This window comes from Leopardus geoffroyi, chromosome C1 (assembly GCF_018350155.1).
Source record: "Leopardus geoffroyi isolate Oge1 chromosome C1, O.geoffroyi_Oge1_pat1.0, whole genome shotgun sequence".
Taxonomy (NCBI): domain Eukaryota; kingdom Metazoa; phylum Chordata; class Mammalia; order Carnivora; family Felidae; genus Leopardus; species Leopardus geoffroyi.
Window position 1 is genome coordinate 12,724,241 of NC_059328.1, and position 26,541 is coordinate 12,750,781.

Genomic DNA, 26,541 nt, shown 5'->3' on the forward strand with positions numbered 1-26,541 from the left:
GATCGCTATGCACTGGTTCTGAATAAACCCTGATTCTTGGGGACCCACGGTGCCACTCTGGCCCAGAGGTCGACGTGGGGGCTTCTGGTGGTCAGGTGATAGAAGGTGGCGGCTAACACACAGGGGTCCAGGTGGCTCGTGGACCCGCCCCAAGGTCATTCCTCCGGTTCCTGAACGAATGATTACAATACATGGACAGACTTAGCGACTCACCATTCTCTCCCCTTTCCGTTTTTATTTTATATGCGAGTTTTGGGAAGTTAACTTTACAATTTTGTCTTTAGGTGACAGACTATCCTGGGGAACTGTGACGGGGTTTGAGGAGTAATAAATACAGTCAGTGGTGACTTCTAGGGCCGTTGGTTTCATTTTATGAGAAGTGTTAAGAATGATAGCTGTGTCTCCTTGGGTGGGAATGCAGAGTTGTGTTGTCAGGAGCTCAATGGTGTGAGCAGGGTTCCTACGGAAGCTCAGTAGTCAAGGGGACGGAACGTGCTGTGTGTCCATGATTGCCTGCGCTGCCCCGAAGCCATCCTTCTTGCCTGCCGGGTGGAAATGGATCTGGGCCCTTTAAATTTCTTCCCTGCAAGCCAGCTCAGCCTGGTCAGTAGAGGGCGCTGGGGGGCCCATGCGGCTGCACAGAGCCTTGCTTCCTGGTTCTGGGTGCTCCCGGGCTTCTGCCTCCCCAGCTCCTGGCTCCTGCAGTGCACGGCCCGCGGCCCCCCCCCCCGGCACCGCTTTGGAGGCAGTTTTGGCAGTTTTGACGTGGGGTGTGTCACCAGCGGCGGCTTTTGTGGTATCCTCCAGGGCAGATTTCTGGTGAGTCCCCCGGGGTGGATTTCTAGCAAGTTCCACCAGCATGGCACCAGGCCAAGTGCTTGCCATGTGGTGGGCCACAGCCATGTCCTGGTCCGCAGAGTCTGGCTGGCAGCCCTGGAGGGTGTGTGTGTGTGTGTGTGTGTGTGTGTGTGTACTTCCTTGGGGGGTTCTGTCTCAGCCTTGTGGCCGGGGGAGGGGCTCCTCTCAGTCTGGGGTAACGAGTGCCTCCTTGGGGGCTCTATTCAGCCCAGGTTGGGGGGGATTTGTTGCTTCTTAGGGGTTCTGTGTCAGCCCTAGAGGGATTCTTCCTGGATACTACTCTCTAGAGTTCTCTCTAATTCTTTCTAGCCAGTCCCTTGTTTGTCTGGTCTTCTAGAATGTTTAGGCAATAATTCTTTATACAGAACTTTCCCCATTCAGATTACTGGGTGGATTCTCCCTCCTGAGTGGTTGCAAAGTGACTCACGCTGTGTGTTATAAGTCATTGTTTGTCCATCCATTTTCACGTTGGTATTTCCAATTTGGGGCTGTTCTGAATAATTTGCTATGCGTATTCTCAAATGCACCAGCCTTTCTGTGCACATGTTTTTATCCCGTGGATAAATGCTCATTTTGCCTACAGGGTGCTGCGGGGTCACCGGGAGTTTTGTGGGTCTGTTTTTTAAAAATTCTTAAAAATGTTTATTTATTTTTGAGAGAGCGAGAGGGAGAGAGAATGAGCGGGGGAGGGGCAGAGAGGCTCCAGGCTGAAAGCGCAAAGCCCAATGTGGGGCGTGAACCCACGAACCATGAGATCACAACCTGAGCCGAAGTGGGACGCGCAACTGACTGAGCCACCCAGGTGTCCCATGGGTCTGTTTTTTTTTTTTTTTTGTATCAGTGATAAAATTCGACGTGGGTTCTAGAAGGATCTCTTGGCCTTGGGTGAATGGGGGCAAAGGCACCAACTCTTAACTCCCCAGATGCAGGTGGCAGCCCAGCCTGGTGCCCTGTGCACGTGGCTCTGCTCCATCGTCTATTTGTGAATCTGTGAAATGGGAACGTTCTCGTGCCTCCATAGGATGTTGGCGGGACCGAATGGGATAACGCGCACAGGTGCTTGGCACGGGGCTGGCATGGAGTAGGTCCACAGTAGGCAGCAGCCAACATACCATTGTTATTAGGCGCTTACGCTGGGATGTCCCCGTATCTCCCTGGCACCGACCGTCACGTGTCTAGAGACCAAGAGCTTAGAGGAGTGGGAAAGGGTCTTGGTGCCCTGTCGGGACCTGGGAAAGCTGGGACACGGCTGCCATGGCTGCCCAGTGCCTGGCGCTTTCTGACGCCCTCCTGTGCCTTCCCTCTGAGGAGTGGACCCTCAAGGTGGCCTTGGGTTCTGGGCTCTTTGCCCAGCCCCCTGACAGCTACCTCAGCTGGCATCCTGCCAGGCTGAACCCTGAGCTGCTGCACCCCAGCTAGTCAGACAGCCATGATTAGTCAAATAAAATTTCCATCTGTTGAGGAATTTTCGAGAGTTATTACTGGCTATAAAAGCAATCGGAGGAGAAGGATGGATCTGAGGGGGTAAGTGCCTCTAATTATGTGCAGTAGTGACTTTTAAATAAGGTTGCAGATGTCCTTATCAGAGTGAGCCAGACCCCCATCGCTGTCTGGGCCGGAGGGGGTTGGGCTGGTGGGGGTGGGTCCTTCTCTGAAGAGGGAAGAAACAGAGGGGCGCCGTGTTTGAATCTTGGGGGTCGTTGTGGCGTTTAGAAAGACCCTAGATGCAGAGGGCCTAGTAAAGGCCCGGCAGGTCTTAATGGATGCACACTGCAGGTGCTTAATGGATGCACGTTTCTGCTTTCCCTGCTGCCCTCCTTCTTCCCCCTGGGGCCTGAGCCAGGCTCCTGGACAGAGCAGCGTCTCTCGGGGCCGGGTTGTTGCTGTCACAGACTCTGTGTGGCCACTCCACGTAAGGTCTGGGCCTCGAGCTTCGCCCTCAAAATGGGACAATGAATTAGCAGGTGTCCATCCCAAAGGAACACTGGGCGGGGAGGTTTTGGGGAATGTGGGCCCAGCATCGTTCTGCCACTAATATATGGCTTTCCTCTAGTGCTTGACTTGTTTTGACCCCTCAGCACCTGGGGGGGGGGGGGCGGCGTGGAGGAGACATTGTGGGCAGGAGGGTTTGGGGTGCTGAGGGGCTCATCTGAGGTCACCTGGCTCAGGTGCTCCTGCTTTCTTGGGGGGAAAGAGTTTTAGAAGTCCACCCCCTTCTTTGTCTTGTGATGCCTAACACAAGATTGTACTTTGGGGGCACCTGGGACTCAGGAGGCTTCACGGGGGCCAGTGGAGTGGGTGGTTTTGCTGGAAAGGGCTCAAATGTAACTGAGAACCCCCGGAGAGAGGGGTTCGCAGGGTCCAAACCCTCAAATGCTTGAAGGCACACAGGGCCAGGGGTCTGTTCATGGACAGGCTGTTCCTCCTTGCCTCCCCTGCCCACCTGTCCGTCAAGCACAAACCAGCCCCCCCTGCCCCTCGGGCCCTTTAAAACCACAGGCACATGCCTAGGCCCCCGTGGCCGGCCACACTTTGATTCCTCGGAGTTGACTGTAGAAAAGCCCACATTTGTGGCCAGGAGCCATCAGAGTTCAGTCCTTCCCGCCATGGCCCTGCTCTGGGCAGGGAACTCTCCTTGGGTTCCTTCCTCTCTGCCGGGGGGTTCCAGTGTGACTGATTAGCGGTGGTTTGCCCTGGGCCCGGGGTCCCCTGGTGTCTGATTCTGGAACCACAGGCCTGGGGCTGAGGTAGGAGGGCGGGGCCGGCAGAGCTGCGGGTTCGGGTTTGCAGCTGAGTTTTATGAGAAGCTGAGGCCTCTGGCCTGGTCGTGCCCACGAGGGAGGTCATCTCCCTGCGCGTCCCCAGCCCCTGGGTCCTCCCTGATGACTTGGTCACTCCATCAGCTGCAGAGGGGACAATCTGGCTTCCGGCCATGCCTCTGGCTGTGTGACCCGGGCAGGACCCCGACCTTGTGTGGACTCAGTTTCCCTCCCTGTGAGTGGGGATAATAAGACGGGCTTGTCATAGGGTCCGGGCGACAATGAAACGAGCATGTGGCTGTCTCCTCGCTCTTCTCTTCTGGTCAGGCTGGGAGAAGGGCCCGGAGGTGTGAACCTTGCTTCAGGCTCCTGTCTCTGGGGCCGAGACCTCTGCGGAGGGGAGGCTTTTGGGGCTGGAGTGAGCCGAGTCTCTGGAACTCCCCGCACCGGGAAAAGGTGCCTGTGGGCTCCAGGACGGCGGGAATTTTGGTGGTTTCAGCCCTGCCTGGGTTTCGTGATGTCTGCAGGTGGGTGGGGAGGGGGTGCTTGGGTGCTGGGGTCGTCAGAAGGACCCCTTGAGCAGATGGCATCCCTGATTCTCTCACGGTCACATCCGTATGCCCCCACCCCCCAGTTCTCCCATCTCAAACTTGGGGGAAGATTGGGTCCTGTGCGCCCCATCTCCTCCTGGCCAGGGCATTGGGAGCCCCAGGGAGCTCGAGGGGCCCCCTGATGCCACACTCTGTCCTCCCTTCCCCATTGCTGGACCCCGGATGGACCCCAGCCCCTCTCCGGCGCCCTCAGGACCCCTTGCTTCCGGCCTGGGAGGAGAGTCTGGTGATTTTCCTCCCCAAAGGAGGAGCGCAGCTTCTCTGCGTGGAGAAGTGTTGTGAGGGGCTGGTTACATTTTCCTCTTCCCAGTTCTTCGTTAGCCACAGCCCTTCTCTGTGAGAGGGTTCCTGGGACTTCTGGGCTTGTGCCCGTGCCTGCCTTGGGCACAAGAAGGCTTAGAGCAAAATGATCCTTAATGTCTCTCCCCCCCACCCCGACCGTCGCCCCCCTGCCAAGAACGAGAGGCTGGGAGCCTTGGGGCTGACCAGCTGGAGAGTGTGTGGAGGGCTGGGGAGGTCCCCCCACCCCCCGCCCAGGGAACCCGGGTTTGGGACGGAGCTCCGCGCCTCACCAGCTATGGTCAGTCTGAGCCCTCAGTTTCCTGATTGCTGAGTGGGGATGGTAACCTCAGTGCTGTCACCAGGGTTAAATGAGGCCATGAGTCCTCCACACTCCCCGTCATGGTTCTGGGTGATGTGCCCCAGACCCAGACGACAGTGGGTGGAAACAAAGCCACATGGGCGCAGCTGAGAGAGGCTCCGCAGGCCCGCGGCAGGGCTCACGGAAGTCCCGGTACCTTGATGTGTGCACGAGCCTCTGGCGGGTCCTTCCCCTTGGTGGGCAGCTGTGGGGCAGGCCTTGGGGATGACCCTGCGGTCCTCCTTCCTGAAGGTCCCTCTGTCTTTCAGCGGTTCAGCCTCCTGAGGGTCCCCTGAGGGCCCCTCTGTCCCGGGGCCTGGTCATTTATTCGTGGCTTGTCTGGCCAACCGCTCTGCCGCGAGAGAAGGTTGGAGAGACGGGAGGCCCTCCATGGCTGTTCTGAGGACACACCCACTGTCTGTACCCCAGCTTTCAAGGCCCTGTGACCTGCCCACGTCCTCCCCTCCCCTCCTGTGGCCTCTGGTCGATGCAGCAGAAGGCCTTGAGCCCTTAAGATTTGCCGGCTCTGGGCTCGGCACCCGCGTGCCTTGTTTATCCAGTCCTCACCACGACCTTACGTGATACTACTTCTGTGACGTGTCTTCAGGTGACACAAGGACCAGCCTCGTGCGGTGGGGCCGAAGGGCAGGGCTGGCTTCCCAAGTGAGAACTTTCCAGCCGTGGACCAGCAGATGTGCTCAGCGTCCCACTGCTGGGAGTTGGCAAGCAGGCGCTGATGGCCGTCGTTCAGGGAGACGGAGGGGACCCTTCGCAGATGACACTGAGAGGTGTCTCAGGGGCGTCCACCTTTCAGGATCACGGTCCCCTGAGTCTTGAATTCCCCGCTCCTTACTGGAGATGGCGCCAGTGATCCCACTTACAGGAACTGAGGCTCAGAAGCAGGCATTTCTGTGCCCCCGATCGCTGGTTCCTCCCCCTTCTTCCACTTATCCCAGGTGGCCGGGTTCTGAGCATGTCGGCCCCGTGTCTTGCTTGGTGGCAGCATAGTGGGCCATTGGTGGCCTTGGGGGTGGGGAAGGGGGGCTTTGATCCGGTCAACTATTTCTTCACTTACTCTGCTAAGCACTTATATTCCCCTGAACACCTACTGTGTGCCAGACCCCCTGGTGGGGGAGGCAGATTTGTGCCCTCGGTGAGCTCACGGTCGAGTGTGATGGAGAGGGGGCTCTGCCCGTGGTTCCCAAGCATCCGAGTGAAGTCCTGGCCTTGCTCGGACCAAAGAATTAGCCATCTGGGGTGGGGTCTGGGCATCTGTACTTTGTCACAAGCTCCCCAGGGGATCACGGCTGAGACCCAGATTTAGGAACTGGGGACTCATAACTCTCAGTGGACAGCTGTGCAGCAGCTGGGGGGGCTCCAGCCAGAGAGCAGGTGGGAGGGGTGCCGTTGGGATCCAGGGTCGGTGGGAGGAGGGGGCCGACTGGGGGTGCTGGACACTTCCCCATCCGTGAAAAGCAGTAGGCAAAGGGCAGTGAGTCCGGGGCTCTGCAGAGTGCATGGCAGGTGACTTCCTACTGTCCTGGTCCTGGTCCGCAGGGACTGGGATTTTTACCACTTTAGGTCACCGCTGTCTCCCAGTGACTAGGACAGGGGTTGGTGTGAAAGAGGGGCTCACCACTTTTGTGGGAATGAACTTCATAAGGCGGGACAGCCCCTCCTTGCCTTTGGCCCCCACCTCTGCTTGAGCGCTATGGACCAGACCCTGTGCCGGACGCCTTGTGTGCATTAACTCCTCAGATGCTCCCGATGGCCCCGGGATACAGGCACGAGGATCACACCCATTTGGCAGATGAAGAAACTGAGGCCCAGGGAAGTCCCTCTTCATGGCTGCCCCTCCACTTCCAGTTCAGGTTTCGCCTCCTCGGAGGGGTGTGCTCTGAGCCCCGGGCCAGTTACACACCCGCCATTATCTTTGCTGCCTTCACAGCTTGTGTAAACGTGCTGTCTCCACTGCCCTGGATGATAAGGTCTGGCTCGTGGTGGACCAGCTGCCCCGACCTGACGCCTGTGTTCTCAGCCACTAGGCTCTCCTGCCCGCGTGGCCTGATGACAGTTGTGAGTTCATTAAGCGACATCGGCATCATTGCCCGGGGTCCTGGGGTGAGGCAGACGTTCCCTGGCTTGCTCTCTCCCCCAGCTCCCAGGGAGGTCGAGCTCAGCCCAGGTTTAGATCAGCCGCAGTTCACGCAGCCAGCCCTCCCGCAGAGTAATTACTATAATTTCCCCCGCGTAACCCTCCGCTCTTAGATGGTATTGTGACCGAAATGGGAGAAGCAGGAACACTCCCTGCCCTGGTAATTGCGGCTTCGCAGGCGCTGCTGACATCTCCAAAGGGAGCTGGTGATTCGCGGCGTGTGTCGGAGGCGTCACCTTTGAACCCTGGCTTTTTGACTCTGGTGCCTCTTCCAATGCAATTATGATGAATGAGTGGGATGCATTGATTCACTGTGTCCTCGGGGCTGTGTTCATATCCCTGGTCCAATCTGGAGCCTCGTGGCAGCCCCGTGAACCGGGGGGAGGGGGGGGGGCGGTGCGTGGCCCTGACTCAGTCGGGCAGAGGGTTCCGCGTTCCCCGAAATCGTGCAGCGTGGGAGCGGCAGGGCCTGGCTGGAACCCGGGGCTCCTGGGTTCGCTCGCTGCCTCCCATGCCTTCTGCTCAGACGCCCTGTTAGAGAGGATGTTCTGACGATTCTACCGCCTGGGCTCAAGTGCGTTAGAGAAGAGCGATAACGAGCGCAAAAATCATGACCTTGGGCCCTGACGGCTCACCGGGCCGCTCACCTCGCCTTGTAAGCGGGAACGCATTTAACCTCCCACAGCCCATCACGGTTATGCTTCCCAATTTGCAGATGCAGGACCTGAAGCCCAGAGAGGGGGTGCTGACCTGAGGGCCAGGGAGCCAGGAGGTGATAGAGCCCAGACTGGAGCCGAAGCAGTCTCCAGCTCCAACCCCCGGTCTCTCCTGCTGTGCAAATGGCAGAAAGTCAGCATTCCTGAACATGTAGTGTTTCCTCCTCTTTCTTTTCCTTCTTCTTTTCCTCCTCTTTCTTTTCCTTCTTCTCCTCCTCCTTCTCCTTCTCCTTCTCCTCCTTCTCCTTCTTCCTCATCAATCCATTTGCTCATTGGTTCACTTGTGAATTCATTCATTGATTGATTCATTCATTCATTCATCCATCCATCCAGCCTTGTTTGTGGGTCCCTGTTAATGCCAAGCATTGTTCTAGGTATTAGGGATTCAGTCCTGTACAAGCTTCCATTCTATTCCTGAGCTTCCATTCCAGCGGGGGGAGACAAATCACAAAACCAGACAAATGACGAAGTCGGGTTGGGAGAGCGATGGAGGAAAATGAGTAGAAAGGAGATGCAGGGTGTTGGGAGGGGGACACTAGCCAGTGTGGTCAGGGACGGGCTAAGCAGAGACTAGAAGGAAGCATGAGAACACCACGCAGAAGAGATTCCAGGCAGAGGGAGCCGTGTGTGCAAAGGCCCTGTGGTAGGTCTGTGCCAGGTGTGTTTGAGGACCTTCAAGAAGGGTGGTAGGAAGTGATGTCAGGAAGCTGAGTGGGGAGATGCAGGGCGGGGGCGGGGGCTCAAACAGGTGGGGAGGGAAGACGAGCCTGGCTCGCTTGGATTCCGTTGGCCGATACAGGGGGGAGTTCAGTTGTGTTACTGAAGCGGTTGGCAGCTTGGCCTTTCCCTGAAAGCGGGAAAAATCTCAGCGTGTCTGCCTGTGCCAAAGTCCCTCTAGCAAGTCTGGTTCTGGGAGGCAGGTGCGTACGTGTGTGTGAGGTGAGGTTTAGAGAGTCAGGTGGGAGCTCTCTTTGGGGCAAACCACAGGACTAGGCTCTGGCTGACATGAGCAGGAAAGGAAGTGACCACTCAGCTCGCAGAATCGGAGGCTTGGCCGAAGGACTAGTTTGCAAAGACCAGGAACCGCAAGCCTTCTGAGACCCCACTGGGATGGGTGGCCCCAGTCAGCTCGGAATGATTCTACGGGCTGGAATTCTAGGTCCGGGGTGGGGGGGGGGGGGGAGAGGGCCTCTAACGGACCGGGCTTTGGCCACGTGACCAGTCCTAGTTGGTGTTCAGGGCCTCATGATCAATAGTCCCGCCGGGAGTGCATTTTGGAGGCGCGGTCAGCCCTGGAAGGGCATTTGGGGGTGCCGGTATCCAAAGAAGAGGGGACAGACAGGTGCTTGGCTGCTAACAGAGGCCCAGGGTCCCCGGCAAGGATCTCAGAGATGGGTGAGCTGTCCTCGCCTTCAGGATGCTAAGGGCAGAGCCCATCCCGGGGGTAATGTTCGAGGAGGGGGCCGGATTCCTCCGAGTGAATGGTGGGGTGGAGTTCAGAGAGGACAGAGGTTCCCGGGTCTGGGGGAGGTTGTGGCGACGCTGGGTCTGGCTGGGCTTTGAGGGCTGGGTGGTCTTGAGAGCGAGGGGGAGGGGTGCTCTGAGTGGGGCTCACTGCTCAGGCAAAGTCAGGGAGGCCTCCTGGCTTTCGTGGGGGTGGGAGCAGCCGCTGAGTCACTGGCAGGGAGTGGGGAGTGCTGCTGGAGCTGCAGGCTGAGCATGCAACCGAGCCCCAGTCTGGGGAGTTCAGACTTAGGAGGGTGACAGCATCCGGCTGGGGCGGAAGCCGGTGGGGGGGAGGAGTGCTTTGGGGAGCACCTCCTACATACCTACGCTCCGCTAAGCGCTTTGTCATGGCCTTATGTAACCTTGACAGCAGTCCTATTCGATAGCACTGCTATTTACCCCTACTACACAGAGGAAGAGACAGGGGCTCAGAGAGGTTAAGTGACTTGGTCAAGGTCACACAGCCAGCAAGTAGCCGAGAAGGGGTTCCATCCCAGGCTCGGCTAACGGTCTCTCCTTGTCCGGGTTACAGACTCATCAGCTGTGAAGTTGGGCAGCCTGCTGACCTGCTCTGGCCCTTTGCCCCAGTCACGTTTCTTCCTCCGTATTCTTAGGCGCCATCGAGCATGGCTGTGGGCGGGCAGGGGTGGCCAGTGCAGGGGCGGGTTGGGGGCGGGTCCGAGGTGACTTTCTCCTTTTTTTCTCCTCCCTCCCTTCCCCCTGCAAAGAGCTGGAACAAAGCTGTCAAAACTGGAGTCAGCAGAAAAAATCTAATTTTCACTTCAGACACGTTTGTAGCTGACAGATACTAACCCAACCTCTAGACTTTCCCTCTAGACGGGTCTGAGCCGAGTCCTGCCCTGGACACCGGGACACCAGCCCTGTCGCGAATTCACTGTCGCATTTTAGACAAGATGCCTCTTCTCTATAGGCCTCAGTGTTTCTACCGGTAACATGCGAGGGACCGGTCCTCAGGGTGGGGTGTTGCAAAGTCAAGTGCCTACGGGGGGCCCTCCACCGGCCAGGAAAGACAAAGGTGTGAAATGGGCCAGGTGTGGGAGAGCAGAGGTGCTGGGGATGTGTGGTCCGGCGGGCAGCTGCCCTGCCCATCGGGGCAGCTCCTGCTCGGGGCCGACCGGTTATTGCTGGCGTGGGGCAGCGATTGCCGGGTCCTTGGATTATTTTAAGAAAAGCCAGGGAGCTGACTTGCGCTCCAAAATATTTCAAAATTTAAATGTCAGCAGCTTATTTAGAAATCTTGGGGGAAAAAATTTGCGGAGGCCCATAAAAGGAGCTTCACGGGCTGAAGTTGGCCTGTGGGGTTACCAGCTGCCAAAGCCAGGACTGGGTCATTCGGGTTTCCTCCAGCTGGATGAGCTACAGCTACGCTTAACATGCATATAGATAAAAATCAACTATTTGCCTTCTAGAGGTATTGATTTGTATTTATTGATGAGCCTGAGGTTTATCACGGGCATCTAAGCTCAGAAATAATGACGGGGCGGAGACCTCCTTGAGAAACTTTAATCACAGATTAGGAATCCGTGGGCCTGTCCCTCTCTGTCCCTCTGGGTTACTTCTGCCTCTTATGTCTGTCTTTAATCCTTCCTGGTGCAGACACAGCCTAGCCTGGTTTCTATGGCAACAGAGCATGCTACCTTCTTCCCCTCGTAGATTTGTATATTCGGAGAGAGAAAAGCGGGGCGGGTGGCCTTGAGATTTCCCTCACCTGGACGGCAGACCCAGGGACTTCTGCTTTGTATCTTTGCAAGATCATGGGCGGGACGGGTTTATTTGAAGCCTGCGGGCAGCCCAAGAGCGAGATTTATTGGCTCTCCGGAATTTTTCGAGACCTCCGTTTAGAGCTATTGACTTTATCACGTCGGCTACCGTTCCCAGTTTGGAGAGTGCCTGTGGATCAATCCCATAGTATCCAGAGATCAATGGGTTTATTGGTCCTTTTTAGGGTGGGCTTGGGAAAGACTTGAAAAAAGCCAGCGGGGTTCGAAGAGGATATGGGGGTCAGAGTGGCCAATGAGCTGAGCAGGGGCTCTGGTCATTCCCACCATGCCCAGGTGAAGCCAAGAGGGCCCAGAGACCGGGGAGGGAGGTGGCTGCCCTGGGGCTGGGGTGTGCCATAACTATCAGTCCCAGGCAGTGACCAGGAAGAAGAGGGGAGTGGGTGAGGCACAGACGCTGGAGTCCAACTGCCCGAGTTCGAATCCTGGCCCCACCGCTGTGAGGCTGTGAGTCTTGGGCAACTTACTGAACATCTCTGAGCTTCTGCGTCTTTGTCTGTAAAACGAAGACCGTCGTGCTAACTTCTTCACGGGTTACTGAAAGGACTGAGAAGGTACGTGTAAAACACATAGAACATAAGTCAGCAAACTTTTCTGCGAAGGACCAGAGAGGAAACATTTTAGGCTTTGTAGGCTGTATCGTTTGCCAGACTCCTCACGTCTGCTGTAGTGACTTGAGAGCAGCCATAGACAATATGTAAATGATGGACGTGGCTGTGTTCCAATAAAACTTTATTCATAGATCCTGGAATTTGAATTTCATATACTTCTCACGTGTCGCGAAAGAGCCTTCTTGTCCTGATTTTTCCCCAACCGTTTAAAAGTGCAAAAACCACCCGTGTTGCGGCGGCCGTAAGAAAGCAGGCAGCGAGCCGGATTTGGCCCCCGGGCCGTGGTTTGCTGACTCCTGATGTAGAATATTGCCGATTACGCGTTCATTAGACGTCAGTCACTGATGTTACCTTTATCTTCGCCATTATTCTTTTCGTCCTAGGAGGGTGGACTGGAGGCAGGAAAATATTTGGCCCAGAAAGAAATGACTTGGGCTAAGGGTGCATATTAACTACACTCAGGGAAGATGGGATCCCAGCGGGGGTATCTTCCGCTGTTTGTGGGCAGAACTGACAGGGAGATGAATTTTTGGCTCTGAGGCCTCTAGCAGCCAGTTGGAACAGACTGCCTTGGGCACAGTGAGCTCCTGTCACCAGAAGAGCTCCAGCAGAGGCCAGAAGCCCCCGACACGCTGCTGGGGGGAGGCTGGCTCGTGGGAAAAACAGACACTGGCTGTGGGGTCTGAGCTGGGATCCTGCAGCTCTGGCCAAGTGGGAACGGTGTTGGGGAGATGGTTCCTGTTTCCTGGTTGCCCATGGTCCCTTTTCCTAATACTCAAGGCCCCTTGCCGCCTTCTTGCTTCCGGAACAATCCAGTGATGTGTACGGGGCCAGCATTGCCCCCGTTGAACCGGTTGGTCCGGGCCGAGAGGCCTGCCCGCGAGGTGGGGAGGCGTGCCCGCTGAGGCACACAGACTGTGGTCCTGGATCTGGGTCCAGTCCCGGCTCTGCTGTTTCCTGGGTCGAAAGCTTCTTTAACCTCTCTGAGCCTCTGTTTCCCCATCCGTAGAGCGGACGGGGAAGGATCTCCCTGACAAAGTATTTGTTACTGTATGGAAAACGCCTGGTCTGGTACCTGGTTCCAACAGTGCTCATTTGTGTCCCCCACAGTCCCGGCCTCTGGTCCGGGACTGCTGGGTGGCCTGGGGGGGGGGGGGGGTCAGGGAGGAGCCTGTCCTTTGGGATGCGGTCTGTCCACCAGCAGTCTGATGTCGGGGAGCCCTCCTCCCCCAGGCCTGGGATGCTGGCATCTTCGGGGAGGGATGGGTGTCGGGGCAGAGTCTGGGCCCACAAGCCAGGGACCTTCTCCACCGAGATACAGACACATCTACACGGGGCGGGGAGGGGGGGTCTGTGGTCCTGAGGGTGACCTCCAGACAGCCCAGGAAGCCAGCATGGATCCTCCTCCTGCACCTGTGCGGCCACGACACGCGGGGGCCTAGGGGAGGGACCGCCGGGGAGTCTAATGGGGAGAACGGGTGCATTCAGCTGAGACGGGCCTGCGCCCACAGGCGGGGGTGGCCCAGGATCATACCTCCCTCCTCGTCTCTGCTTCGTGTGCTGGGCCCTCTGCACGAGTGACTTCCGTGGGGGATCCCACGAATCCTCACAACCCCCCCCCCCCCCCCATGAGGGGCATGTAACTGCTACCCCATTTTAGGGACGAGCAGACTGAGACTGAGAGCCCAGGTCACCTGTCCGGGGCCACAAAGGAGGAAGTTGGTGAGTCGGGCTTTGCAGCTGGGTCTGACCGCAAGAGCCTCACCCCTCGACCCAACGTCCCCATCCCCTGTCCCCTTTCGGCCGGCACTGGAGTTCACGGTGTGCAGTGTAAGCCCTAAACATGAGAGCAGCCAACGCTTTTGGGGTGGTTCCTGTGCCCCAGACCCTGGCCCAGGTCACAGCGTAAAACCATACATGCCCTCTTACATTTTTTTAAATCTCATAACCCTCACCACCTCTCTGTGAGCTCTTCCCATTCCACGGATGAGAAAACTGAGGCACAGAGAGGTTATGTGCCTTGCTTGGGTCACAAAGCTAAACTTGTAGAGCTGGGATTGGAACTCAGGAATCGTAACCCCGAAGCGGGTTCTCACCCCGTTCTCTTGCCTTGAAACTCGACTGTAAAGTGCTTAGCCTATCGTCAGACGCAGAGCAGATAATACGATAAACATAAACATCCGAGACCAAGGGGCCAGCGTGAGTTTGTTTGGAGACTGGTGGGTCCGGACCCACTCCGGACTTCACATTCCCTTCTGTGTGACGGGGACGCACACAAAAGGGCGGGAATCTAATGAAAAGGCAGCCGAATTCTATCCACGTGTAGGATCAGGAAACACCCACGTACTAAATAAATGTGGTGCTTCATCTTGAAAACGATCTGAGGTTTTTGCACGTGGCAGTTACACCCACTCTACCTGCCGGCTGCCCGCCCGGTTCCCACACGTGTCACCCTGTGTATAAGAGGAAGAAAGGAGAGGTAAAGAGAGAAAAAGACAGCGTGGACAGAGTGAAAAAAAACCACAAAACAGGCTGGGACGGAAATAGGGAGGGGGCGTTAGGTTGCTGCTGACGCGGCAGAAGGAAAAGTGATGGGAAATGGGGTGTGGATGGTCGGGGCCGTCGTCCTGGGAGGCGTGTGCGTTCTGTGTGTCCCCGGGCTGCTCCGTTCAGCCGGTGTGGTTTTCTGTTTACCCGGTGTTTCCGGTGGACGGAATGATGCATCAGCCAACGAGGTTCAGTGCTGCAATTGTTCCCTGATATCCGGGTCACATCAGAGCACGTTTGCATTTTCAAAGCCCGCGTGACAGCAGAATTGACTACTCTTTGGAAGGTCAGGAGCTAGGAGGAGTGGCCGGGCCTTTCCTAGATAGGGACTTCGTCGTAAGGTTCGCCTCGCCCTGGAAGATGGCCTTGCCCTCTGCAGTGCGGGGCTGGGACGATCTCTGGGCCTCGGGTGAGGCTGACCCTCCGGTAAAGTCTGCCCCTCGCTGACCCCCAGAAGCTGGTCTTTTGGAATCTCAGGGGACCCCCCTGGGGTCTGTAATAACCCCCATCCCGCCCATGCCTCTGCGGCTCCCTGAACTTTCTCCCGTGTGGCCAGTAAGTCCCAAAGGCTCGGGCGCTGCGGGAGCCGACGGGTCTTTCCGTGGTCAGACCCGGGCGGTCTGAGAAGCCGCTTTCCTCCGCAGCAGAGCCGACGATGGGGCCCCCATGTGAGTAATGAGGTCTTATAAGTGGCTCCTCCTTGGAGCAAAGAGGGGGAAAAAAAAAAAAAAGAAAAGAAAAAGGATTGCCTGGAATTTATTAGTCTAATTACATTTTCCTAATGTGGTTGACCCCCGCTCACAGCAGGGCTCTTATCAAAGCCGCAATCACACGAGCATTATTGGAGTTTTAATAAGAGTCAATTGGTTATTGTCCTTGTGGCGTCGGGCACCGTAGACCTAATCCCCGAAGCCCCTTGGGGAGGCAGGGCGCTTGCTTCCTTTGCCGGAATATTATTTACATTAATAACAAGGATTAGGGACTTGTTTTATGTGTTTAAAGGAAGCGGAGAATGTCTCTGTTCGGGCAGCTTCCGGCCACCAGCTGAGGAAGTCAGGGGAGCACTGGGCTGGGGGTCAGGGGCTCACCTCTCACCACGCCTTGCTGTGTGAGCTTTGGGAAGGTGCCTCACCTCTCTGGTCCCTCCTCTATGAAATGAGAGGACACGAGGCATGCCGGTGGAACGACGGCCCGGGAAGCACCTTCTTCGCACGTAGCAAGCGTTGAACGCGGGCTGCGTCGGAAAGGGCCAAATACAGGTGTGGTGGGAACTGGGCTCTGCCTCCACTTACCCATTTATTGTGCTTTACGGTCTAGCAGTCTCACATCTGGAATGAGCGTTTCTGCTGTATCAGGTTCTGCCCTCCCTAACGCAGCGTGTTGGGGTGGGGGGCAGTCTCGTCCGGTTGGAGAAGAGATGGGACCGCAGGGGCTCAAAATTTCCGCCCTCCCGTCGGCTGTGTGGCTTTGGCACCGTTCTTGACCTCTCTGTGCTGCGGTCTCCCTGTCTGTCCAATGGGGGTGATAAGAGGGCCTCTCTCCTGGGGTTAGGGAGACGATCAAATGAGGGAAACCCGGCACAGCGTGTAGGACCCTGCTTGGCCCGCGCCGCACAGAGGCCGGTTCTCGTCAGGTCAACCGGCTGTCTGAGTTTCTGTTTTCTACTTTATAAAGTGGGGGGCGTGGTGCCGCCTCTGCAGGGCCGTTTGGAGGGCGCGGCGGGGTAGCGTCTGTGCATCGTCGTGGCGGTCTTCTGGTGCCCGCGGTGACCCCAGAGGGTCTCTTCATTCCCTTTCGCAGGCAGGGGCTGTTTGGGGCACACGTCTTCAGTCCTGCCTGGCGTCTTGGCTTGTCACCAGCTCACACGGCAGAGCTGAGGGTAAGGGGCTGGGCCGTCCCGTCCACTGCTGTGTCCTCAGGGCCAGACACGGTGCCTGGCACATAGCAGGTGTTCAGTAAATAGCAAACACCCCGGTCTGCATGAAGCTTACAGTCTGTGGCTGGTGATAAGTGTAATGGGGAAAAAGAAAGCAGGGGTTGGGGAACAGGGAGACTGGAGACTGTGTAGGGAGGTTTGCAATTTTAACTCCCCAGGGACCAAGGAAGGCCCACTGCAACGTGCCATCCAAGTAGAGACCCTAAGGTGGTAAAGGAGCAAGGCTGTCTGGGGGGAAGGGTGTTCCAGGAGAAGTAACAGCAAGTGCAAAGGCCCTGAGGTAGGCACATGCCTGGAATGTTTGAGGAACAGAAGGGAGCTAGGGATCCCGGAGGGCCGTGAGCGCTCCCTGCTCTGCCATCACCTGACAGCACCAGACTCCAGGCCGGAGGGAGGCAGCTGGAAGGAGGCCAAGGAACACCTTCTTTGGAATCTTGCTGCCCGTATGTATGTCCTGTATCTGGCAACAGGTGTCCCCTCTCAAAACCTACTTGAATGTATCTACCAGGTCAGGCATTGCCTTTTCCTTTGACATGGCCTCTAGCCCTGCTCCTTTACCTGTTTGTATGCAGGAGGCCTGGCCCGAGAGCCTGGGGGTGAGGCGAGAGGCCTAGAGGTTTCTGGGAAATGCCTTCCCCCAGGAGTTCCAGGAGGGCTAGCCTACTGGCTCCTTGGAGAGGACTTGTCAGGTCGGAGCAGAATCAAGTCTGACTCTCAACAAAAGGAGGGCACACTGAGGCCAGATGGGGCAGGGTTTGGCCGAGTTCACCCAGCAAAGGAGAGACCCGGGACTGACCTCAGGCAGGGAGTCTGGGGCCCAAGGGGTCCAGGTGGACGGGGACAGAAATGGGGGTCTTGGGAGAAGCCTGCCGAGGCTGCCCCTCCCCACCCTACTGATTGGCTCCTGGAGCCTGAGTTCTCTCTGCCTGGCAGTGGAGGAAACAGACTTGGCTCTTAGGATGGGAGTGACCCTGAAGTTCATTACCAGCCCTGGACTGGGGAGGTGCGAGGTTCTAGAGGGAAGTCCACACAGAGGTACCAGAGGCCGGGATGACCAGCCAGGGCTCTGCCGTCAGCCTTAAAAGCCCAGGTGGACCCAGGGGTGACACCCAAAAGGAAACCCCTGCAGACCTGGATCGGGAGTGTGCTGTCCCCGGCCAGAGCCACCTGCCACGAATGAGAGCTAAATCTGATCGCCGCTTTAGACCTCATCCTGATTCAGCATGAAAGGTACGCTCTCCGTCTTCTGGCCTGCCTCAACTCCGTGTCCCTGTTTGGGTTTGAGAACTTTTGTTTTTGGAACTCCTTGAGGCTTCTCCCTTAAGTCCCTCTTTCCCCTTCCCTCCCGGCACTCACCTGCCCTGGGTGCCCTCAGGCTGGTGGGGTGGACAGACCAGGGCTGATGAACCCAGGGTGGGGAGGGGAGGTCTTAGAGCTAGGAGAGGAGATTCTCAGGGCGGTGGAGGGAAGGGTCTGGTCTACGTGGGAGAGTCAGGGAGGGCTTCCTGGAGGAGGCGTCACTCAAAGAAGACTGGAAGAGAAGCAGTTATGTGGGAGTCTAAGGCAGGGTGGAGGGAAGGGCACTGCAGGCAGAAGGGCACGGAGATATGAGTGCGGCATGCCCGAGAGACTGCAGAGGGTTCTATATGACTGCTGTTAATCTCTGAGGGCTGAGGGGGGGCGTGCCAGAGAGGAGGCTCAGCAGAAAACTCACTGAAGGTCTTGTGGAAACTGATAAGCCAACAGCCACCCCTTGAGTATCTACAGGGTGCTGGTCACCTGCCATCTCTTGTCTGCTACTCTAGGAGCAGGTGTCATAGTCTGCACTGTGGAGACGCCCGGGCGCAAAGGATGGGTCACTGGCCCAGGTCGCGTAGCCTGTAAATGACAGGACAGGATTGGCACCCCTTAGCTGCTTCTCCCCAGCCAACATTTGAGTCCTGCCCCTAAGGGCCACAGGGAGCCATAGCAAGCTTTAGAAGCTTGTGGTGAGGGCAGCACCCGGACCCTGGGCAGGAGAGGACCCGTCCAGGTAGCCTGCGTCCTGCCCCTTCCCTGGGCTCTGGTGAGAGCTGTCCTCTCTGACGGGCACTGCCACGGACCTGGAAGACAGCAAGGATTCTCTGGGTCGATGAGTCAGATTGCTCGGTGCCCAGAGTGGGCAGCCAGGACTTCTGTGTGTGGGTCCCGAACTCTGTTTCCTCCTGTTCTGCGCCCGTCTGCTCCCCGCCGCTGAGGTGGGGGAGAGGCTCCCTGCGGCGTCCCCAGGAGCCTGGGCAGCTGGGTTCTCCCAGAGCCTGTCTCTCCGGAGCAGACTCGACTTCCCCTCCATGCTACTCTGTCCCCTTCTCCCTGCCATGTGTCCCCCATGGCCTCCCATTCCCTCCCAGGCGGTCAATGCCATCAATCTCACATATGTTCTTCTGCTCAGCTCACTTGCGAGGGTTTTAAATAAGACTGGTTCTAGCACCAATCCCTGGGGTGACCTCTCTTTTTACGCTTTTCCTTCCAGAGGGACCCATTTGTCCCTTTTCTTTGTCTTCTGTTCCTAAGGCGGGAACCTAACCACGCGGAACGAGCCCGTCTCCTAAAAAATGCAAACACCGTGCACGTTGTGCTGGGTCAGAACCTCCAGGAAACGTAAGATACCACATGCTGCTTCTTGAGGAACCTCTTCGCCTCTCCAGAGTGCTGACGGGCTGTTCACATCGCAGGAACACCACCTTCCCCACCAGCGCCTTCTGCGTGTTCAGCACCCCTTGCTTGGTCGAGTGCCTCTTGAAATTCCTTACCCCAGGGCCCCAGGCGTGCGTCATTCCTGCTCCTCAAGTGTGTCCTGATTCTTTCACTCACGCCACCAGATAAATGCGTGCCCAGGGGTGGAAAGCAGCCCAGGGTCAGAGATCCTTGGCCGGCGATAGCGGGTGTGGGGAGGTGGTTTCACCCGGTGCACCTGCTCTGACAAATGGCCATTGCTAACCGGAGCGGGGCGCGCAGAGATCCCAGGCTGCGATTGGGCTCAGCGGGAAAGAATCTGATGATCGATTTGCGATGTCTGCCGTGACAGTGAGGGAGCCGAGCGGTGGTGTATGTGCTAGAAGGTCCCTTCTGAGGCTGGGGGACTCTCCTCTTGCCTTTTCCTCGCTCATCAAGCTGGCAGAGTGGGTAGTGGTCCCTGGTGGCTGTCTGGGGGGCCGGGTGGGAGACACAGTGGTCCCAGCTGGTCTGGGGAACAGTGTAGAAAGTGCTCTGTCTCGAGACACGTGCTGATCCAAAGGCAGGTGCCTCACCATCAACAAGCCAGGGCGTGCCCCCTATGCTAACAGGGGAGCTGAGGCAGCTCTGGGAGATTGGGGTGAGCAGGGAGGGTTTATCCAGGCACCAGGCCTTGAGATTCTTCTAGTTGTGGTGCCGAGGGCTTGCTCTGTCCTTGGTGGGGTCTCACGGGGCGGAGGGGCTGCAGGGCTGCAGCATTTCATGGGTGGCTCCCCAGGATGCCTTTCAGGCTCGTGGGGAGCGGTGGGGGGTAGGGGTGCAGGCCTGGGTCTCACCAGAACCCACGAAAGACCCCGAGTGGAGCTGTTCCCACTGAGACCCTGGATCCTTTCCTTCCTTCCTGCGTGAAAAGTAGAAGTGACACCCGGTTGGCTGCAGGTTTCTTGTTGTGTGAAGCTGCTGGTGGGGAGCCTGGGGGGCTCAGTCGGTTGAGCGTCCGACCTCGGTTTGGGTCATGATCTCGCGGTTCGTGGGTTCGAGCCCCGCGTCGGGCTCTGTGCTGATGGCTCGGAGCCCGGAGCCTGTTTCGGATTCTGTGTCTCCCTCTCTCTCTCTGCCCCTCCCTGCTCGTGCTCTGTCTCTCTCTGTCTCTCAAAAATAAATAAACGTTAAAAAAAAAAAAAAAAAGAAGAAGAAGAAGCTGAGGGGTAGAAGAAAGGGCAACTCAGGGTCCAGTCTGTATTCTAGTCCCACAGCTGGGCCATGGATTTGCTGTGTGGCCTTAGGCACGTTGCTTCCCCGCTCTGGGCCCATGTTTCTTCTCGGTAGAGCAAAGAGGTATGCCCAGAGGTCTAAGGCCTTTTCTGCTCTAGCTGTGGAAATGGGCCGTTCTGGGCACCAGCCTGTGTCTGATGAGCCTCGGGCGGGGTGTGTCTGAGGGTCGAAGGCTAGTGGTGGGCTAGCTGGCGTGCTCCTGCTCCCTTGGGCGGGGACGCGGGGGCTGCCGGAGAGGAAGTGCCGGTGTGGAGATGACAGAGGGACTGCTGACACAGCCTCTTCAGGGTCAGGAGAAGCTGGGCATGTTTCCGGCCCCATCCCCAGCGGCCCCCCCTGCCCCCGCCTCCCCACGGCTGGTTTTGCTTGGAGGTGGGATAGACTCACGGAAGAGCCTCCACGTCCCTGGTGCTCCCTTCTCTGCCTCTCCAACCCCAACACACCCTGAGATTCCAGCCACGCTGAACGCTTTGCAGCTTCCTATTGGATTTCTCTTCGGGCATGTGCACCTGCTGACCCCTCTTGTGTCTCCCTTTCCTTCCTCGGTCCCTCCCCTTCGGCATCAGCGTGGGTGGCTCTCCTCGGAAAGCTGTCTCCGACCTCTGCCCGGTGCCACGCACCTGGCTTGAGTTAGTCCACCCCTCCTCCCCTGCCGTGCACCTGCTGTCCATCTGTGAATTCAGGAAAGTCCCTTTTACTTTCTTCCCTGGTTTCTCATCATCGGATCCTTGAGAAGAAATAGTACTGATGTTAGTCAGGCTACGCCGGGCTGTGCTGCATTAATGAACACACCTTGAAGTCTCAGTGGCTTCAAACAAACCAGCCTAGAGCACGAGCTCTATGCTCATGCAAAGTCCGAGATCAGCTGGGGGACTCTCCCGCCTTGCAACTCAGAGCTCCGGGGCGGATCTGTGGCTCCCACATCTCTCCGTGGGGCCTCTGTGGTCACTGCTAAAGGGGCAGCCTGTGGAGATGGCCCTGTGCCTTTGAGACACCTTTGCCCAGGACTGAGGTCCTCTGCTCACCCTTCACAGGCCAGAACTGGTCTCTAGGCCCTGCTTGGGGCCGGGAAGTTAGTCTTCCATGAGCTGGGGAGTAGGGCCTGGGTCTGGCCGAGCACCAGGGACTCTCACAGTCCATAAATCAAAAAGGATTAGAACCCCTGGTTTTGAGACTGACTGTGGCCAAGATGTGGCATTAGCCTCCAAATGCCTCCCGCGGAATATTGCAGACAGCAGAACGGAGGTCCAGAGAGGGGTGGGGTCTCCCCTGAGACAGCACCTGCAGTCTGCAGGGGGGCCGGAAGTGGACCCCAGTTCTCCTGTTTGTCCGGGCACCATCCTTTCCAACTTCCCGGTCCCGATGCTGTGGATTGGGCTCCCGCAGTCTAATCCCGCTGTGTAATGCAGGCGGGGGTGGGGGCGGCTTCGCCAGGGCTCTTGTGAAATTATTTTAAGACCTTGGAAAGCAAATTAGAATTTCAAACCATCCAGCCCTCTTGAAAGCAGACCGGGGGTGTGTTAGAAGTAATTTAATTTTTACTTTGTTTTATTAATAGGACGTGGGAGGGGAGGGAAGGGTGTGAGATGTGGCGGAAGGTTCTAGCTGCGGAGCCTGGCTTGATGCAACCAGTTTGCCTCTGGCACATTGGAGAAGAGCAGGGGTGGGGGCACCCTGAGGCTGAAGGGTGAAGAGGGAGCCACAGGGAGGGGTCCAGGGAGCATGTGCAGACCGGGTGACCATTGCTCGTATCAAAGAGGTTCGTTTAAACTGGAGCCTCCGGGCCCTCTGGGATTGGAGGCTGTGTCCATCTCCCAGGGCTGATATTATAAGTGACCATAAACTTGGCTTCGAACGACAGAAGTGTGTTCTCTCACAGTTCTGGAGGCCAGGAGTCTGAAATCTGGATCACTGTGCTGAAATTCACGGCATGGGCAGGGCTATGCTCCCGCCAAAGGCTCTATGGGAGGATCGTTCCTGGCCGCCTCCAGCTTCTGGTGGCTCCTGGGTGCTCCTTGGCTTGTGGCCACATCCCTTCACCCTCTGTCTCTGTCCCCTGTTCCCATATGGCTCTGAGTCTTTTCCTTCTCTCAGGATCCCAAGAACTTAGAAGTCATTAGATGAAGGGCTCAACCGAAATCCAGGATGATTTCATCTTGAGATCCTTAAGTAATTACATCTACAAAGACCTTCTTTCCAAGTCAGGTCACGTTCTAAGGTTCTGGGTGGATATGAATTTTTAGGGGACACTTTTCAACCAACTGCAGGGGGCCGTTGGTGGGTGGGCTTCAGGAGGTGCAAATCACCCAGATCCATAATAAAATTCACTGTGTGTGTTTCCCTCTAGAAAGACTCATAGCTTGCTTTGATTTGTCCAAAGATAAGGGACAAGATAAAGGACAGCACTCTGGCAGGACACATCTCTGGCAGGTGGGACTGTTAGGACAGAGGACAGGTCGCAGGAAACCCAGGCAGGAGGCGGGATCTGGAAAGTGGGTCACCAATGGAGCTGGCTGGAACACACAGGAGGTGGGCAGGGGCTGTGCTGGAGGGCCCAGGACAGTGGGTCGTACCTCTCAGGAGTCACAGGCATCTCTAAGAATGTAAAATTTTCCAGGGGTACCAGGGTGCCTCAATCCAGGTAAGCATCCGACCTCGGCTCAGGTCACGGTCCCACGGTTCGTGGGTTCGAGCCCCGTGTCGGGCTCTGTGTTGACAGCTCAGAGCCTGGAGCCTGTTTCGGATTCTGTGTCTCCCTCTCTCTCTGCCCCTCCCCTGCTCATGCTCTGTCTCTCTCTCTCTCTCTCTCTCTCTCTCTCAAAAATAAATAAACACTTCAAAAAAAAAGAATACAAAGTTTTCCAGATCCTTCCCCAGAAAAATGTCCACTATGAACTCCCGCCTCTGGTGTATAACTCCGGGGGCGTGTGCCCACCCCTGGAACCCAGAGACCCCGCTCAGCACCCCCACCAGAGCGGAAGAGTTTCAGTGGAACAGAATGGGAGGAAACAGCCCGAAACGGTGTGGACGGCACAGAGGGCCTGAGTCGGATTCGGCACTTAGGAGGCCGGGGTGTAGCTGCTGTATCTGCTTATGGTTTGAGGATTATAAGAGATAATGCGGGCGAAAGTGCTCCCCGGTTCTAGAAGCTAAAGTACTTACTTCGTCTTTTTTTCTTTTTTTGTTCAGCTGTACAAAGCAGTATCTGTTCGTGGTAGGGAAAAATGAGGAAATGCAGATAAGCAAAAGGAGGAAAATCCCTTTAATCTCCTTCCCCAGACAGCCACCGTGACTGCCTTGATCTGTGACCTTCTGAACCCTTTTCTCTGTATTTTATTTGACACCAAAGGGATGATAATACACATAATAGGGGAGCTCACATTGTAACCTAAAATGTTTAATACCTTCTTGTGCGAAGAAACGCCCCTCAAGCATCTGTATGGGCCGCACGGGGGTCTGCTGTCTGGACGTTCCATATAACGTCACCCGTCTTCTGGTTTTGGACACATCGCCCCGTTCCCTTTCCTGCTTTATGAACAATTGCGTTGCGAACATCCCTGTAGCGTCTTTTGGGTCCCTGCTTCTGGAGGGGGAGGCGTGTCGTAAATCCTAAGGCGCAGAGCACCTTCCTGAGGCACCCATTTCAGAAACCGTTCTTTGGCATGGGGTGCGAGTTGGGGGGCGCCGGGGCGCCTAGAGCGGAGGGCGAGGCATCAGCTCTCATGCTTTCTGGGATCCTCGCTGGGTCCCCGTGAAGGGGCCCAGCTCTCCGTGAAGGGCTCATTTAAGACATTCATTCCCTGGGGCGCCTGGGTGGCTCAGTTGGTTAAGCGTCCGACTCTGGCTTTCAGCTCAAGTCACGATCTCGTGGCTCGTGGGATCGAGCCCCGTGTCAGGCTCTGTGCTGACATCGCGGATCCTGCTTGGGATTTTCTCTCTCCCTTTCTCTTCCCCTCCCCCATGCTCTCTCTTAAATAAATAAACTTGAAAAAAAAAAAAACCACATTCACAACTTCACGCTGTGCCTAAGACTGAGTTGGCTGGGAGTTGAGGAAAAAGTGTCCTCCTTGGCCCTCTGCAGGCCCTGCAACCGTGGCCCTCGGGCATGTCCTAGATGTGAGCTCTTGGTCTCTCGCGAGCCTGAGGGGGACCCAGAAGTGCACAGCGTGTGCTGGGGGTGTCCGTGGTCTCCTGGGGTTTTCGGCATACGAGCGTTCACCCCCATTTTAAGGGAAGCTCTGTTTTCCGGGGGCTGTGTCTCCCAGGCCCTGTTGGCCTGGAATTCTGGAATGACAGAGCTCTTGGCTCGGGCTGATCCAAAGAGATGTTCCGGGCCGTTGGCGGGAGCGTGGGGTTTCCGAGGCGGGCCCGGGCCCCCCTATAGGTCTAAACAGGGGTCTGTCCTCCAGCCTGTCTGCCTCTCACTGTGCACATGGGTCAAGCGCTCAACTGTGTCAGACCCCGTGGTCTTGTGTTTAATGTGGGACGATAGCCCCTCACTTATGTGCCTCAGAGGAGCCTTGGAAGGCTGGTGGCACTGACCCCTCCAGGGGAAGAAAAAACACCACCTGTCGGGAAGAATGATTTCTAAAAACCCATTTCCCCAGGAGTTGTCAGTATTCAGAGATCGAACTTTTGCTCTTTGTATCTGCGTTTTTTTTTGTTTTTTTTTTTATTTAAAAAAAAATTTTTTTTTCAACGTTTATTTATTTTTGGGACAGAGAGAGACAGAGCATGAACGGGGGAGGGGCAGAGAGAGAGGGAGACACAGAATCGGAAACAGGCTCCAGGCTCTGAGCCATCCGCCCAGAGCCCGACGCGGGGCTCGAACTCCCGGACCGCGAGATCGTGACCTGGCTGAAGTCGGACGCTCAACCGACTGCGCCACCCAGGCGCCCCTGTATCTGCGTTTTTGAGAGCAGTCTAGAATAATAGGAAAGAGATCGGGCTCTCCCCCCACCCCCACCCCGCCAGGCACTCTGCTGAATGCTCTACGCCCGTGAACCATTTATATTCCCCGTGAGATGAGCGCCGTGCTTCGCCCCATTTTATGGATGGGGAAGACTGAGGCCCAGGGAGGCCGCACGGTGTGTTAAGAACAGTCGGAGTGAGAGGAGACACAGCCTGGGGGTGGCGGCCGGCCGGCGGTGGGCATCAGGCCGCTCGCTGGCTGGGTGACCGCTGAGCCTCTCTGTTCTCTTCACCTGTGAGGTGGGAGTCAATCCCGCCATTCGGAGGGTCTGTCCCTTCCAGCGCAGCGCCCGCCCCGGGGGGCTCAGTGAGTGCAGCAAACACGTGCGGGGCAGTCTCACCAGAGGGGTTTCGTTCTGCAGGGTGCTGCTGGTGGACGATGACAGGGTCTGGATTCGCCCCTTCTGTTCCAGGGGGCGGTGAAGGCACCCATCTGATAGGTTGTTGCCAGGGTTGTTGAGAGATCAAATGTCCATCTCCTCACCCCCCCTTCTGGTCCCTCGGGGTCTTAGCTATCAGTCCCCGACCGCGACGCACAATGGCCCCAAACACTTGTTTTTACAGAGCATGAGTGGCGGAGAGAGGGAGACACAGAATCCGAACAGGCTCCGGGCTCTGAGATATCAGCACAGAGCCTGATGTGGGGCTCGAACCCATGAACCGTGAGATCATGACCTGAGCTGAAGTCGGACACTTAACCGACGGAGCCACCCGGGTGCCCCATTTGTTTATTCATTTGTTTTTGAGAGAGAAAGAGAGAGAGAGAGAGCATGAGTGTGAGCAGGGGAGGGGCAGAGAGAGAGAGAGAGAGAGAGGGAGAGAAATCCCAAGCAGGCTGCTGGCTGTTAGCACAGAGCCCGACACGGGGCTCGATCTCACAAACTGTGAGATCACCACCTGAGCCAAAACCAAGGGTCGGTAGCTTAACCGATGAGCACCCCCAGGCGTCCCCCCACACACTTCTCAGCTGGTTTGTATCTGCTATACGGTCGTGTCTTACAGTTCTTGGTAGGTTTTTTCCTCCATTCAACCTTTTAATTCTGAATTTGATGAGTGTGTTAGTTTTCTCTTGCTGCATAACCACTTGACGACAGACGCAGAGGCAGAACATAGCGCACATTTACCGTCTCGTGTGTTCTGTGGGCCAGGGGCCCAGGCGCGGTTGAGCCATGCCCTCTGCTCAGGATCTGATAGGGCTGCAGTCGAACGTCTCCTCTGGGCTGTGTGCTCCATGGGAAGCTCGATCGGGGAAGAATCTCCTCCAGACTCATTCAGGCTGTCGGCAGAATTGGTTTCCTTGTGGTTAAATGACCCAGGGCGTACGCCCTCTTCTGGCTGGTGGCTGGTACTGCCCTGGGGTCCTGGCCGTCGTCAGCCTCGCGGTGCTCTCCATCGGAGACCCCGTGGATGCCTCGTTCAAGGCCCCCAGGAGAGCCCCTCCC

General features: G+C 56.9%; 1 protein-coding gene across 1 annotated transcript in view; it reads left to right on the forward strand.

Annotated features, from left to right (window-relative positions):
* The first annotated feature begins 708 nt into the window (after positions 1–708).
* ACTL8 (actin like 8) overlaps positions 709–26,541 on the forward strand; it is a 62,193-nt gene continuing 36,360 nt past the window's right edge. Inside the window, exon 1 of the mRNA XM_045482395.1 lies at positions 709–819. The gene's annotated coding sequence lies outside the window, so the exon portion shown is untranslated. The remainder of the gene's footprint in view (positions 820–26,541) is intronic.